This window comes from Canis aureus, chromosome 14 (assembly GCF_053574225.1).
Source record: "Canis aureus isolate CA01 chromosome 14, VMU_Caureus_v.1.0, whole genome shotgun sequence".
NCBI classification, from domain to species: domain Eukaryota; kingdom Metazoa; phylum Chordata; class Mammalia; order Carnivora; family Canidae; genus Canis; species Canis aureus.
This window is the reverse complement of record NC_135624.1, coordinates 63796075-63811185: the sequence shown is the minus strand read 5'-3', so window position 1 is coordinate 63811185 and position 15111 is coordinate 63796075. Positions and strand designations below refer to the sequence as shown.

Sequence of the window (15111 nt, the reverse complement as noted above, 5' to 3'; positions counted from 1 at the left end):
CCTAGGATGAAACTAAAACCAGATTCAGAAACATTAAAACAAGGTTTGAGATGAACACCTGGGCCTGTGCTCACAGACGGCTTGGTTACACTAGGCTCTAAAGCTACCCATCCAAAGGGAGAGGACCATAGATTTAAAAAAAAAAAGAGGAGATTCAAGATCTGTGATTCTGTGATTCCCCCAAATTCTTATTTCTGCAGCATTATGAACCTCAAGGCTTGTGAGGGTTTGGAAACTCAGTCAGAAGAACACCAGAAGTGTTGAGGGTCTTAGTTAAATCCAAAACTCTAAGTTCTTTCAGGAGACTGGTTAGGCTGAGGTTCAACAGCTCTACAACTCTAAGAAGACAAGTATTTACCTCCAGGATCTAGTGAAGATATTTTATCCAAGCTAAAGAGCAACTTTATTCCTCTGTAGTTTCTTAAAGGCTTATTGCAGCTCAACATGGGAGTCTCAACAACTGTAATCTCCAGCAAGCACTGACTGTAGTCCACTGCCTCATGTCGCCACCTTCCCTAGAGGCTCCAAGGCTCCAATCACCTTGGCTCTTTTAGAGTTGGAAGCCCCAGCCTCTGCCATACACAGAGGAGACAACACTTGCTGACATCCTTGGGGCCTATCTAAAATTTACCACCAAGCTCCCTAAGCACCATCCTGTCTCTGCTGGGGAAATTGGACTGTGGTCCACAGCAATGGACTCAGACTATGGGGCAGCACAACCTTCAGAGTCTTCCCAGAATACTGGGGATTCAAAAATGAAGAATTGCTGAAGTTCCCAACAGCACTACTGAAGCGTCTCAGCCATGCTCAGTAACAGAGGAAGAAAATTCCTGGTCTTGAGGGCTTCTATTCAAACTAATACATTCAGTATTGTATTGAATGAGTTTTCTCAATCAGTGGTATTGAGAGGTTGAGAAAGCAAGTGGCATGGGAGGTCCATAGAGCAGATGGCAGTGTCTAGTTGTAATGGAGCAAAGTTTAGAACAGAATTTGGGCCCCAGAAAGAGGACACAGAAACAAGGTATTTTCTTCCTCCTTCACAGAACAGCTTTCTCCCTTTACAGGGAAGCGACTGTCGGCAAGCATCATAAGTACCGTTTAGTCAGGACCCAGGCCATAATGTAGTCTAATCTGGAACTGGGTGGATGGCAGGATACGCAAGATGAGAAGGCAATCTCTAGTAGTAATATGGGAGTCCAGGGGCACAGTTTGGAGCAGCCACACTAAGCTTTAAGTGTCTTTAAAGCCTTGGTCCTATCTTAAACTTTCAATAGAATATGCTTATATACATGTACTTTAATAGAATATCTTTTGTATTAAAAATAATAATGAAATGAGAATTTTTAATATCTATATTCTGGAATAAAATAAACTTTCAGGGAAGATGATTCCCGTTTTCCTCTTGCAATTCCCCACACTCATGGGCACACTGTTTCATATATGTAGGTGAATTCAGGCCTCTATTTGAGAGTCAGACATATAGTGAAGGCCCAGGCAAACTGGTAGGCAGTCCCCAGAAAACTTCATGGAGGATATCAATGGTTGTGCAGAACCAGGCAGAGCAAGGCATTTGGTAGCTGCGTGAGGATCAAGTTTGGAGAGGAGGACTTCAGTTCTTGGAAGTTCTGACAAGAGGAAGTCAGGACCTTAAAATTCTGAGGACTGAAAGTACCAAGTTAAGAATAGGAGGTATCAAGGCAAGGACAACCACTAGAATCAGGGAGCCAAACTGGATGATTATTACATTGATAGCCTTCAATAAATCATACTTCCTGGTATTCACATCCTTGTGTCATATCTTCCCTTGAATCTGAGCTGCCCTGAGGCCTGACAAAAGTAATGCCGTGTTAGATCTAGGACTAAGCCTTCAAAAGGTCCACAATTCTGCTATTGCACTCTGGGGGAAACTAGTCAAAATGTAAGAAACCTGACCACTGTGGACCACCTCACTGTGAGGAAGCCCAAACTGGCCACATGGAGAGGAACCCAGGAATCCTTCCAACAGAGGTGCCCATGGCTGGCTGCCCCACTTGAGTATCAATCTGCCAGCTGTGTGAGTGAACCATCTTGGAAGATAACACCACATGAGGCAGAATCATGCTGCCCCTGCCAAGTCATAGACAAAATGAAGACTCATAAGCAGGTTTTCCAGTTCTGCATGTAGGCATCTTAGAAGTTGCCACTCTGTCCTAAGAACAAGTAAAAAGCTGAACAGACTAAAAAATCAACAACTCTTCTTGGATCCATAGGAAAGGGGAGGACACAAGGCAAACTGCCGTCTCCAAGGTTGGAGAGATCAATAGGAGAATACAGAGAATAACTATTGGAGCAGAGACTCCCAGGCAGATACCACCATGGGAACCAGCATCTGGATGGGAAAATCTGAATTGTAATTGAGGAATTGCTGGAGACTAAGTACAGACAACTCTGAGTTACAGGCTGCAGGGGGATCCAGTCTTAGGAGGCTCCCCACAATATTGTGAGATTTAGCTCTAAGTGCTCAACCAGATTCCCATAGTAAATATAGGAGAAAAATCTCGTGTATCCAGTAGGGAGAGAGGAAAAGGAACCATTTTTAAATAGCCAGAGCACTCTGTTCTTAACAAGACCTGCCCTCAGGAGAAACTAGTTAACCTGCTAAGGTATTATTAGAGCCCAACTGACTTTAAGGAAGGGAAATAACCCAAATTCAGCTTTTCTAGTCTTTCATATGAGAGAAGGGAAGTACCCAATTCCAGCGCACTCTAGCATACTTGCCCTAAAAGGGGACCAAAAACAACAACAACAACAAAATCTGAGAAACACTTGTGAAGTTCATAGTCCAGAGATACAGACTCACTGAAAGATTGGACCCAAACACAGAATCATAGGATCATTAGAATGCTTCCTCCTGACCTTATACTTCACCACCACATTACTAAAGTCCTATTTACAGCAGTTTCTTTTACCCAGTATATCATGCCCAGCTATTTAAAAAAATAATAATACAAAGCACACCAGAAGGGAAAAAAAAACATTTTGAAGAGACAGAGTCATCATCAGAAACAGGGATGTTAGAATTATTAGACATGGAATTTAAAACAATGATGAGTAAGATGTTAAGGGCTCTAATGGATAAAGTGGACAGCATGCAAACCAGATGGGCAATGTAAGCAGAGAGATGGAAATCCTAAGAAAGAACCAAAAGAAATGCTGAGATTTAAACAAAACAAAAACAAAAACAAAAAAAAAAAAAACAAGAAAAACCTACTGTCAGCAAAACAAAGAATTATTTTGATGATGGGCTTATTAGTAGACTGGACACAATTGAGGAAAGAATCTCTGAGCCTGAGGATACATTAATAAAATCCTCAAAAGCCAAAAAGCAAAGAGAGTAAAAGACTGAAGAATCTTAAGCAAATAAATGATCGTTGTTTCAACTGAGTTTCAGGGAGAATGGGTAACTGAAGCACGCTGTGAAGACAGCCTCACCGAGCTACCTGGAAAATAGAGTCCAAGTGGGAGAGAGGACATCTCGTTGCTTCCCGGGCTACTAATCTCAGGCTCCAAAACTTCTGCCTGAGAAGTTCCAGGGCAGGGACCTCGAAAGGGCTCTGCTGCTCTCACTCATTTCCAAATGAGAACAGCCCAAATTTCGACAGATACCATTGTGGTAAACATGGAAGTTCAACAAGCAAATTACTGTAACTGGCAAGTGATACAAATCTCTAGCCTCGTCCACTGCCACGGGGTTCGGAGCTCACTCTTACCACCACATTCTCCACACCACACGTCCACCTGCGCCGCAGTGGTCTCGAGCTGTCTCTGTCTGCAGTGCCCAACACACCAGTACACACATGCAGGTGCTGCATGGCCCACGGAGGACAGTGGTAGCAGAGACCATGACTTCTGGTTGGTTGGGGTCAGTCAACACCAGCTATGAAGCAACGATGGTAAAGGAAGTATTATTTAAAAATTCCAGCTAGGGAGACCTGGGTGGCTCAGTGGCTGAGCGTCTGCTTTGGGCTCAGGGTGTGATCCCATCTGCTCTCAGTGGTTTGAGTCCCGCATGGGGCTCCCCACAGGGAGCCTGCTTCTCCCTCTGCCTGTGTCTCTGCCTCTCTCTGTGTCTCTCGTGAATAAATAAATAAAATCTTTAAAAAAATAAAAATTCCAACTAGGCATACAACTGGTAAAGCTATGTGGGACAAGACATGAGGATTTCCTTTTCTTCTCACTATGCAAGAGCTGTGAACAACTGCAAAAGAGAGAGCAATCATCAACAGTCCATATTATAGGATGCAAAGTTTTGGAGGAAATATGCAAGATCTGTTCATCCCCCTGCATCCAAGCAGAACCAACCCCACTCCCCAACCTTTCTATACAAACCACTTCTAGAAAAGCACTAGGCATTATCCAGGAGGTAGCATCCATCCAGCTGAACCTGCTGTAACTGCTAAAACCAACAGGAGCCTTAGCCACAGGATGCCACTTCCATTGCCATGGAAATAGACAGGCTTTGGGCAAATTCAAAGTACATGCTTAAAAATAATTTTGCAGCCTCCTTTGAACCAAGATATATCGTCAGCTGATATACATTTTAGAGCCCCCGTTGACATGTGCCTGGAGAAGGGGCGGATTAATAATAGCTTACATTTCTTTAGTGCTTTTCATCCCAAAGGATCCCAAACAAGAGAAATAAGCTGAATCTTTTCGTCTTGTTTAAAGGAAAAACCCTAGTGAATTTCAAAGCAATCCTAAATACTAGAACTAATTACAAAGAAACTCACTTTTTAAAAGTGTCAGGACATAATTATTATTTTCTAAAACTTGAATAGTATCCACATTGCTCCTGAGAGCTTACAAAGAAATACCACCATCACCGTCTCAGAAGGCTATCATCTCTTTCCAACAAAGACAACAGTTGCAGTGCCAGGAGATTTAGAGACATTATGGGTTGAAGAGATAAAAATAATAATAATAATTAACAATGGCACAGGAAGCTCCATCTGGAGCATCTGATAACACAGTAGGAGATGGATACAGATGGGAAAAGGTGGGTGGCACAGGGTAGAGCTTGTCCCAATCTCATGGGCATGGGACCCCAGACATACTCGATTAGGGGGAGTGGGGCTTGGTTCTTTCTACTCCTTGTAGATTCCAATAGAACTACTCAGGCCAGAGCCAGCGTGTTTTACCGGTGTCCGGGAAATCTGGGCTCTAGATCACAGTATTATTCTATCTGGGGTCATGACAAAGTCGATAATACATTTACCAGTGCTTGATAATCCTGGATTAATATAGCTTTTCATTCTCTAAAGTACAGATTCTTTCTTAGCTTTAACCTGATCAATTTGCATATACTTCCACATAGTAATTCCAGGCACGATGCTGAGCGTTCTGCCCTGATTGACAGTTAATCAGAACCTTCAGATGTCGGCAGGTGTCGAGATGAAAAAACATCATAAACCCAGTTACAGCACTAACAATGGCTTTTTAATAATCCGTCTAAGTCATGCAGTTCCCAACTCTCTCACGCCTTTAGGATGAGTAGCTGCTCCATCCCGGAGGACTGCTGAGCAAGGAGGACCTCTGCTGTTAAAAAAGAAGCAACGTCTACAGAGGGACAGGTACAGTGCCCTTCTGGAAAGGAAAACACAGAGGAGCTTCCACTAGGATGCTCACAAGGAACTCAGAATTTTTTTCTTTTTTTATCAGTTTGTTTTCCGTCCACAGAGATGCCAAACTAGCGGGAGATGGACAGACACACCCCCACCCTCCCATCTGCCATTGTTAGTGAATATGGTCTTTTGATGAATAAGAAAAGTAAGCGGTGGAGAAGATAAAATTATCTCATTTGGAGAGAGAATATGCTAATCACATCGGGACTCTAAATGAAGCCATTCTTTCCCTTTAGTGTCATAGTTTGAGATTTTAGTGTATACGCCTCACTTAATATTCATCCTGAGGACGATGTTCTCAGCCAGGATAGATGTATAAAGGGAAGAACTTTCTCCCAGTGTGTCACTGGGAAGAAAAAGGCTGTCATTATGACTGCCTTCACACATAGCCCCCCCCACAAAGAGGGTTTCATGAACTCCAAAGATATCTCCCCTTAACTTGATTTTTTTCCAAAAAAGGTACTGATTGTACAGATCTTCATAGGGTAACTATTATTTGCATAGGCTTGTGTTAGGTGCTGTAGGGATACAAAAGTATAAGAGGGAGCCTTTGCCTTTGAGAAGCTGTAAAGTATGATTTACATTGCATTAAAACAAATAATACAATAAAAGAGAAGCCTTACAGTGTGCTATCACTTAGCGCTAACAACATATTAAAACAGTAAATATAAGGAGCACCTGGGAGGCTCAGTTGGTTATGCATCCGACTCTTGATTTTGGCTCAGGTCATGATCTCAGGGTTGTGAGACTGACCCTGTGTCAGACCTGCACTCAATGCAGAGACTGCTTGGGATTCTCACTCTTTCTCCCCTTCTGCCCCATAGTCTCTCTCTCTCTCTCTCAAATAAATACATAAATCTTTTATTTTTTAAAAGATTTTATTTATTTATTCATGAGAGACACAGAGAGAGAGAGGCAGAGACACAGGCAGAGGGAGAAGCAGGCTCCAAGCAGGAAGCCCGATGTGGGACTCGATCCCGGGACTCCAGGATCACACCCTGGGCCAAACGCAGGTGCCAAACCACTGAGACACTCAGGGATCCCACATAAATCTTTTAAAAATAGTATTATTCATTTAACAAAATTAGAGAACTCTGAAAACTGAAAACGTCAAGGGAAGCTTTAAAAAAACAGATCCTTGAAGATAGATAAGATTTGAGCTGGCCATAAAAAAAAGGAAATATTCCAAGTTGGAAGCTGAGGTAGGATTTACCTGGATAATGGCAGTGGGGTAGGAAAATAAAGGCTTGTTTTAGGGACTAGGAATAATTAATTCAGCCTAGCTCAAGAGATGGAGTCCTTTGGAGCCAAATTTTGAGGGTCATTAATGCCTAATTCAATGATACCCAGGTATTTGGAATTGTACATCTTATTAGAAAAGATTTTTTTAATTTATTTATTAATGAGAGATACAGAGAGAGAGAGAGGGAGGCAGAGACACAGGCAGAGGGAGAAGTAGGCCCCATGCAGGGAGCCCGACGTGGGACTCCATCCCAGGTCTCCAGGATCAGGCCCTGGGCTGAAGGCGGCGCTAAACCGCTGAGCCACTGGGTCTCAGCCCCATGTAAAGATTTTTGAGCACACTCCCCAATATGTGTGTATGTATGCGCACATGTACATACATATGTATATCTATACACATATGTATAAGAAATCTATATTTTGTACTTTTATATATTTTAAATAATGAAATAATATTTTAATATTTTTATTCTTTGTTTTTTATGATATAAAATCCTTTACGTCATCTGTGAAAAAACATTTTTAAAGAGCAATATGATTTAATACCCTTTTTGTTAATCTTTGTTTTTTTTTTAAGACTTTATTTATTTATTCATGATATAGAGAGAGAGAGAGAGAGAGAGAGGCAGAGACACAGGCAGAGGGAGAAGCAGGCTCCATGCCGGGAGCCCGACGCGGAACTCGATCCCGGGACTCCAGGATGGTGCCCTGGGCCAAAGGCAGGCGCCGAACCACTGAGCCACCCAGGGATCCCCCCTTTTTGTTAATCTTTGAATAACACTTTATGACATAGCAATTCAAAATCTGGCTCTACACATTTTATTTTGATAATTGACTTTAGTGGCTGACATAGATGTCAAAAGATATCCAGTGGATTTTTTCTTTACTCTTAAATAAAGAAGGAATTGCAAAAGAATTTATCATTAAGCTCAGCAACATTCTATATTTTGTTAAGTGTCAAATGCTTTAAATACAATTAAAATATTAGTAGCCACTTGACTTCATTTTTTGAAGTTAGAGACCATAATGCTCACAAAGCTTAAGTGCAGGACTGTGCACCTGCATGAGCTTTTCCCCCACAATGTATATATCTAAAAAGGTTGCAGAGGTGAGGTAAAGGTAAGATATTTTGGCTGTAACTAAGACAATGTTCTTTTCCACACTGATTTTTCTATTACATGTCCTTTGTGCTAGAGGGAATATAGGTGGATGCAACCATTTTTGGGATCTGAATAAGGGGAAGTAGAATTGGGAATACATTTAGCTTGGGTTTAGTGGGACGTCTTTATGTGATTCTTAAGCTCTTCCATGTGTAGTTAGGTGGTCACTAGCCAACCCAGTAGAAGGTGCCTTCCAGGAATGTTCCTGCCCACTCTACTGACTCATATGTGGTTGTGATGTGACGTGCACAATCAGAGGTCATATAACAATATGAATCTCTTCTATGGCCAGTGTCACCCAGTGTCAAAAATATGTGGAAGTGAAGAGAAACAATGTGTGAAATTCTGGAACCAGAAGCTTATCTGTGAAAAATTCTTCCAGTCATCAGATATGTAACATTATAAGCAAACCATTGGGTTCTCATTAGAAATTCTTCTGTCACCATATTCATTTTTAAACAAATCATAGGTTTTTGTTTTCTCTTTATTGTATTCACATGAAACAGAATTTGTTATAATTCTTGTGTTTGTGAGGCACTGATTGTATAGCAATACTACAATCGGTATGTCTATGTGTGAAGTCACACAGTTTATGTCTGCCATCTATCAGAGTCTATTGCATGTATCTTGTCCTGATGAAATCTGGAAGGACCAGATAAAGTGGTTTTTATTGTTTTGCTATACAAAATAATAAACAATTATTTAGCAAAACAATTAAAGAACAGGTGTTCCTATAACTGAACTCCTACATATTTGTTTGTTTAATAGGCCAAAATATATAGCATAAGAATAATTTGATTATACAGTTATGTAGCTCACTGCAACATGAGGGCATTTTTTTAAAAAGCATTTGAATTTGCTCTGATCAGTTGGTATTATTGGTTCAGAGAGCATTTCAAGTTAGTCTTTCCTACGTGACAAAATATTAACCTCCCCAAAATCTTGCAGCCCAAACATTCACATAAAAGTTTCTCCAAATTTGACTACAGTCCTAAAAATCTGTGTAACACTATTAGTAGCAAATTATTGATAATAAAAACAAGTTTTGATCACTTATGCTAAAGTATGAGTACCCTTCTATTTTGTCTTTAGAAAATACTACAAAGTAATTGTCTTACAAAAGGGTATTCAAAGAAGATGTAGCTAAAAAGATAGTAAGACGCTATTATAGAGGCATGTCAGCAGTTCATCTATAAAAACGCTGTTATTTTTCCGGATTTTATGTTGTTTGTGGTATTTTCTGCTTTTTAAGCTGAGTAATTTGTTGTGATTTCTTCTCATTCTAAATAAATGTTCACTTTCACTCTTGACTTTGCATTTACCATTTTGTGTTTTTTTCCTTAAAGAATCCTCCAAAACTAACTGAAGTTCAAGCTCCACAAAATTGGAATATGTCCTTTTTAGGTGCACAGTTTACACATCTTGCTAATTTAATGGCTTTGTACTATCACTAACTAAAATCTCAAATACAATAAACGCTTAAAGTGAAATGTATTGTTAAATATAAGGATATGAATTTTTGTTTCAAATTGTCATTTCAGTAATTTTGAATCTTTTCGATCAAATTGTTGTCAGATCTTATTAGCTGCACTATTTTTACTACATAATATGGCTTACAAAGCCATATTAAGAATTGAAGTAATAGCTTGACTTTTTTTTTTTTTTAAGATTTTATTTATTTATTCATGAGAGACACAGACAGAGAGAGAGAAACAGAGACACAGGCAGAGGGAGAAGCAGGCTCCATGCAGGGAGCCTGACATGGGACTCGATTCCGGGTCTCTAGTAACAGGCCCTGGGCTGAAGGCGGCTCTAAACTGCTGAGCCACCCGGGCTGCCCCTTGACCTTTTTTTTGTTGTTCTCTTACACGTGCAGTTACCATTCTCTTCAATCTGCTTTCTTTCCTAAATCTTCTTAAGCCTCTTTCATATTCATGAAACCATACAATCAATAAATCATAACTAGATGCCTCTAAATAGAAAAACATCAAAATATGCTGGAAGTTAACCCAAAAAATAAGGGAACAACTGCTATACTCTACTTTGAAACTTAATTACTTCAAGATATCTCAGGTATCGTGAGTGGTGAGTGGTATGATCATGTGACATACAGTCTGAAAGGCAGTTTTTGTATCAATCGGTATATGAGAAACTTATTTTCTTTTTTACCTAAAAATATATATATTTCTTTATGTAGTTAGCACCACCTTCAGCCCAGGGTAATCCTGGAGACCCAGGATCGAGTCCCGCATCTGGCTGCTTGCATGGAGCCTGCTTCTCCCTCTGCCTCTCTCTCTCTCTGTGTTTCTCATGAATAAATAAATAAAATCTTTTTTTTTTAAATGATATTTGAGAAGGGTAGAGACACTAAAGTGATACTTTTGGAAAATTAGTTTATTGATGCTATCCAAGATGGATTGAACAGTGGAATTTGAAGGTAGAAAGATGAGTTAGGAGGCCAATGCAATAACCCAAAACTGAAAGGTTGTAATGAAAATTAGTGTGGAAATGAGAATAAAAAAAAAGAAACAAAATCAACTGACCTGATAAAAGACAATGAACAGAATTTACTATGTACTCACTTTCCAGACAGGTTTTAAAGTTGTAGGTAGGCTTAGGACATTTGATGAACTGGTATGTGTCCTATGGTTACATCATATATCAAATTACCAGACTGTCTGTATGTCCTCTGGGAAAGCAGGGGGTTAAAATGCCACAACCACACAAATAAACATGCTAGTGAAATTAAAGCAGTGCATACAACATATGGGACTCAGCTGCCTAATTAAAATCTTAGTGAGCCAACAACGGCCTAAAACCATAAGAGCTCAGTGACTGCCAAAAGAAAGCAGCAAATTACACAGTCAGAGTAGAAACATCTCAAATTTGTCCCAATTGACACTATCAACCAAAAATTGGCAAAATTTTAAATACCACTTCAAAACGGCTCAGTCAAAAATATCCAAAAGTTATATCAAATTTTAGACCTAAATAATGATTTGACACAAAACATCTGGAACAGTATATAAGACCATTTACCATGAGAAATAATACCATCTCACACTACTTCAAAATGTCTATATTATTAAATACATATTTTGCATTTATTTTATTCTTATTAATATTTTAGAGTATATACCCAGGGGTTAATTTAATAAATTTAATTTAAAAAATAATTAATTTAGTGCATACCCAGGGTTAAATATTAAATGAAATACCTCTAATAAAATCTTTGTCTTGCCCTACAACTACTCAGCCTCCCAATCCTTCTCTCTCTAATCATATTTAAATAATTTAATGACTATATAAAAATCTTTAGAAAAATATATTTTTGCCTTTAACATCTTTAGTCATGATATTTTTGCTTTACACTATGGGAAATGGAGATTTTTCTATTTTATACCACTTCCAACCTAGTTTCCCCCACTCTACACAATAGCCCCATATCCAGGGGTATGTTGGAGCCTACTTGTGCCAACTTGCAAAAGCTAATTGTTTTAGGAATTTTACAAGCCAATTAAGTGTTAAATATAGCCATTATTAAAAATTAAATTACATGAACTTATAACTAAATAAATTATATTAAAAGTAAAGATAATGAGGGGCGCCTGGGTGGCCCAGTTGGTTAAGCATCTGACTTGGTTTCAGCTCAGGTCCTGATCTCTTAGGTCATGAGATTGAGCCCGGAGTCAGCCTCTGTGCTTAGCAGGAGTCTGCTTGGATATTCTTTTCCTCTGCCTCTTCCCTAGCTCTCTCTCTTTTTTTCTCTCTCAAATAAATGAATAAATATTTTTTAAAAAGTAATGAACATCAAAATTTAAAGTTCCTAATTATGTTACTACATTTTACTATTATCTATGCTGTTGAAGTTACTTACATTTAATGTAACTGTATGGTAGAAATACTATACAATGCTATGCTACCACCTGTAGCTTCCCAACTCCGTGTTCAGTGGCACATTGATAGCTTGATATTGATGATGGTGGAAGCATTTCACTGTTGAAATCAGCAGATTACAAATCTGGGCTTTGATTTATTGGTTGGTTAATTGTCTAGACTTTAGACTCAGGAAAATAATGGAGACAAGCTTAATAATTTAGGTATAACTTAAAGTATATTACATATCTAGCCATTACATCGTGAACAGAACAAAAAATGAAGGAGTACTTTTCCGGTATTCATTTCAGCAAAGAAGTTGTTTGTGTCATTAGCAAATGAGTGCAGTTCTGACATATGTCTTCATTGTTTCATTTTTCTTACTTTTTTTTAAAGAGTTATTTTATTTATTTCAGAAACAGAGAGAGCACAAGCAGGAGGGGCAGAGGGAGAGTGAGAGGGAATCTCAAGCAGATTCCACACTCAGCACAGTCTGATGCAGGGTTTGATCTCACCGCCCTGAGATCATGACCTGAGCCAGACTCAAGAGTTGGATGCTTAGCGAGTGGACCACCCAGGTACCCCTCATTTTTCTTACTTGTTAAGATAAAAGAAAATTCAACATACATATCAGAAGTATATTTATTTGTCATCACAACCATAAGTTAGCTATGGTTCCAAGAATTCAGCAAAACTCAACAAAAGCACAATGTGAGAATCAATGACTTTATAGAACTTACTGTGAAGAGTCTTGTCTATTTTGTTATTTGTAAATGGTGGGCTACATATATATCCTTTATACAAGTAAAAGTTATCATAAATTATGTATGTATGTAGATATATGTGTATTTTAGTAATTTGTTAAATGTTTACCAGCACACTATTGGTTGTATTTTAAATAAGTTTATAAATAATATTTGCATATAAATATTGTTCACTGAAGAAACAGACGTTTCTTTCTTGGATACATGTTTTTCCTGAAGTTTCAAATTGCCTTCTTTTTCCTTCTTGTAAAATCTTTATTGTAATTATTCTCCATTTTTATTTCTAAAAACTCCATCAGTAATATTATGCTATGTCTTAGAGGTATGGGGAGAAATAACCTTCCGAGCCCTCTGGCATTTTACTGCAATTTGAATACATGCTAGGCCTCTGGCAAAAGAGTTACCCTGGGACGTGATGACTCCTTTAAATTTTATATCTTAAATCTTTAAGTTTCTTCTTTTGTTTTGCTAGAAAACTTCCTCAATAAATTTCTTAAAATAAATTTAAGAAATTCTCTCACAGTATGTGAGAGATAAATTTCTTGAATCCTTGGACATCTTAAAAATCTTTATTCTGTTAACAGTTTTATTGATAGTTGGTTAGGTATAGAATTCTAAGTTTGAAATAATTTTCTCTCAAATTTTAGAGTTATTTCTCTATTGCCTTCAAGCAATAGGTCGCCTTAAGAAATTCAGTGACACTTTGAGTACTTCCTCTTTGAAAGTAATCTAAATTTTCTTTTTGGAAATTTACCATATTTTCTCTTTTTCCCAAGCATATTGCAGTGCAATACCTATGTGCCTTAGTATGAGTCTTGCATTCATTTTGAAAAGCATTCAAAGTGCCCTTTTGACCTAGAAATCTGCTATACATCAGCTTTGATATTATATATTTGTTATATTCCTCCTTTCTGTTTAGTATTTCTTCCTAGAACAGCAATCAGTTGACTGCTCCTTTAAGCTGCTTCTCCCCCATTTTCTTTTACTTTTTGTTATACTGAGAGATTTTTGTCTAATTGATTTTTTTCAGCCATTACATCTTAATTTTTCAGGAGATCCTTCTTGTTCTCTTTTATCTTTTCATTTTATCCTGCTCTAGTTTTATGAAAGTAGCATCTTTCTTATGATACTTTCAGCGCCTTCGGGGTCATCTTACAAACCCCTAAGATTATGCGGGAGCCTGATACAGGCAACTCCAAAGGTTATGCCTTTATTAATTTTGCTTCACTTGACGCTTCGGATGCAGCTATTGAGGCCCTGAACGCGCAGGGTCTCCGAGGCCGCCCCATCCCCGTGTCCTGTGCCTTCAAGGCGCGGCAGCTGCCGACTTCCAGCGGCCCAGGACCCCTCTCCCAGGCTGACCGCCCTCACCAGCTGTTTGCAGATGCGCCCCCTCCACCTTCCGCCCCCAATCCTGTCGTATCATCGTTGGGGTCTGGGCTCCCTCCACCAGGCATGCCTCCTCCTGGGTCCTTCCCACCCCCAGTGCCGCCTCCTGGAGCCCTTCCACCTGGGATACCCCCAGCCATGCCCCCGCCACCTATGCCTCCTGGGGCTGGAGGACACGGTCCACCATCAGCAGGAACCCCAGGGGCAGACGTCCTGGACATGGACACTCGCAGCCTCGCCCATTCCCAGAGTGGGACGCCCCATCTAGGGATGTCTCAGTTGCAGTCGGCCCACCACGGCCCTCCTGGCCTAGGACACCCACATGCTGGGCCCCCAGGCTCGGGGGGGGCAGCCACCACCCCGACCACCACCTGGAATGCCTCATCTGGCCCTCCTCTGATGCGCATGCCCGCTCCAGGGCCTCCTTTTGGATCTCCCATGGGTCACCCAGGTCCCATGCCTCCACATGGGATACTTGGACCTCCTCCACTAATGCCTCCTCGTGGATACACTGGGCCTCCATGACCCCCACCCTACGGCTGCCAGTGGGGGCCCCTGCCTCCACCCAGACCCACCCCCGGGGCCTCCAGTTCCCCCTCGTGGCCCACTCCGAGGCCCTCTTCCTCAGTAATTTCTAATTCTCTCACCTCCTGTTCCGTCTTATCTTCCTAATATCTTTTCAATTCCTTGGGCCAATCAGATTTGCTATAGCTCCCTAGAGCTAAGGCACTAAACCTTCTCAGGTTTTTTTTTTTTTTTTTTTTTTTTTTTTTTAGTGTAATTGTCACAGGAGGTTTTATTATTGTTTCTATGTTGGTCCTAAGTGTTTTGCAAATGCACAGAGAAAATAAAACTAAACTCCTTCTTTATAAATAAATAAATAAATAAATAAATAAATAAATAAATAAATAAATAAAATTAATTTTGTTTTGTCTTCTGAAGTTCTCTGCAGTATTACTGTTCCTCCGTATTTACATTGTCTATTTGTTTATTTCTGTCTCTTCTTTCACAAAGCAAACT

General features: G+C 39.7%; 1 pseudogene; it reads left to right on the top strand.

Annotated features, from left to right (window-relative positions):
• Positions 1-4969: 4969 nt before the first annotated feature.
• Positions 4970-14722, top strand: LOC144283041 (splicing factor 3B subunit 4 pseudogene; annotated as a pseudogene).
• The last annotated feature ends 389 nt before the right edge of the window (positions 14723-15111 follow it).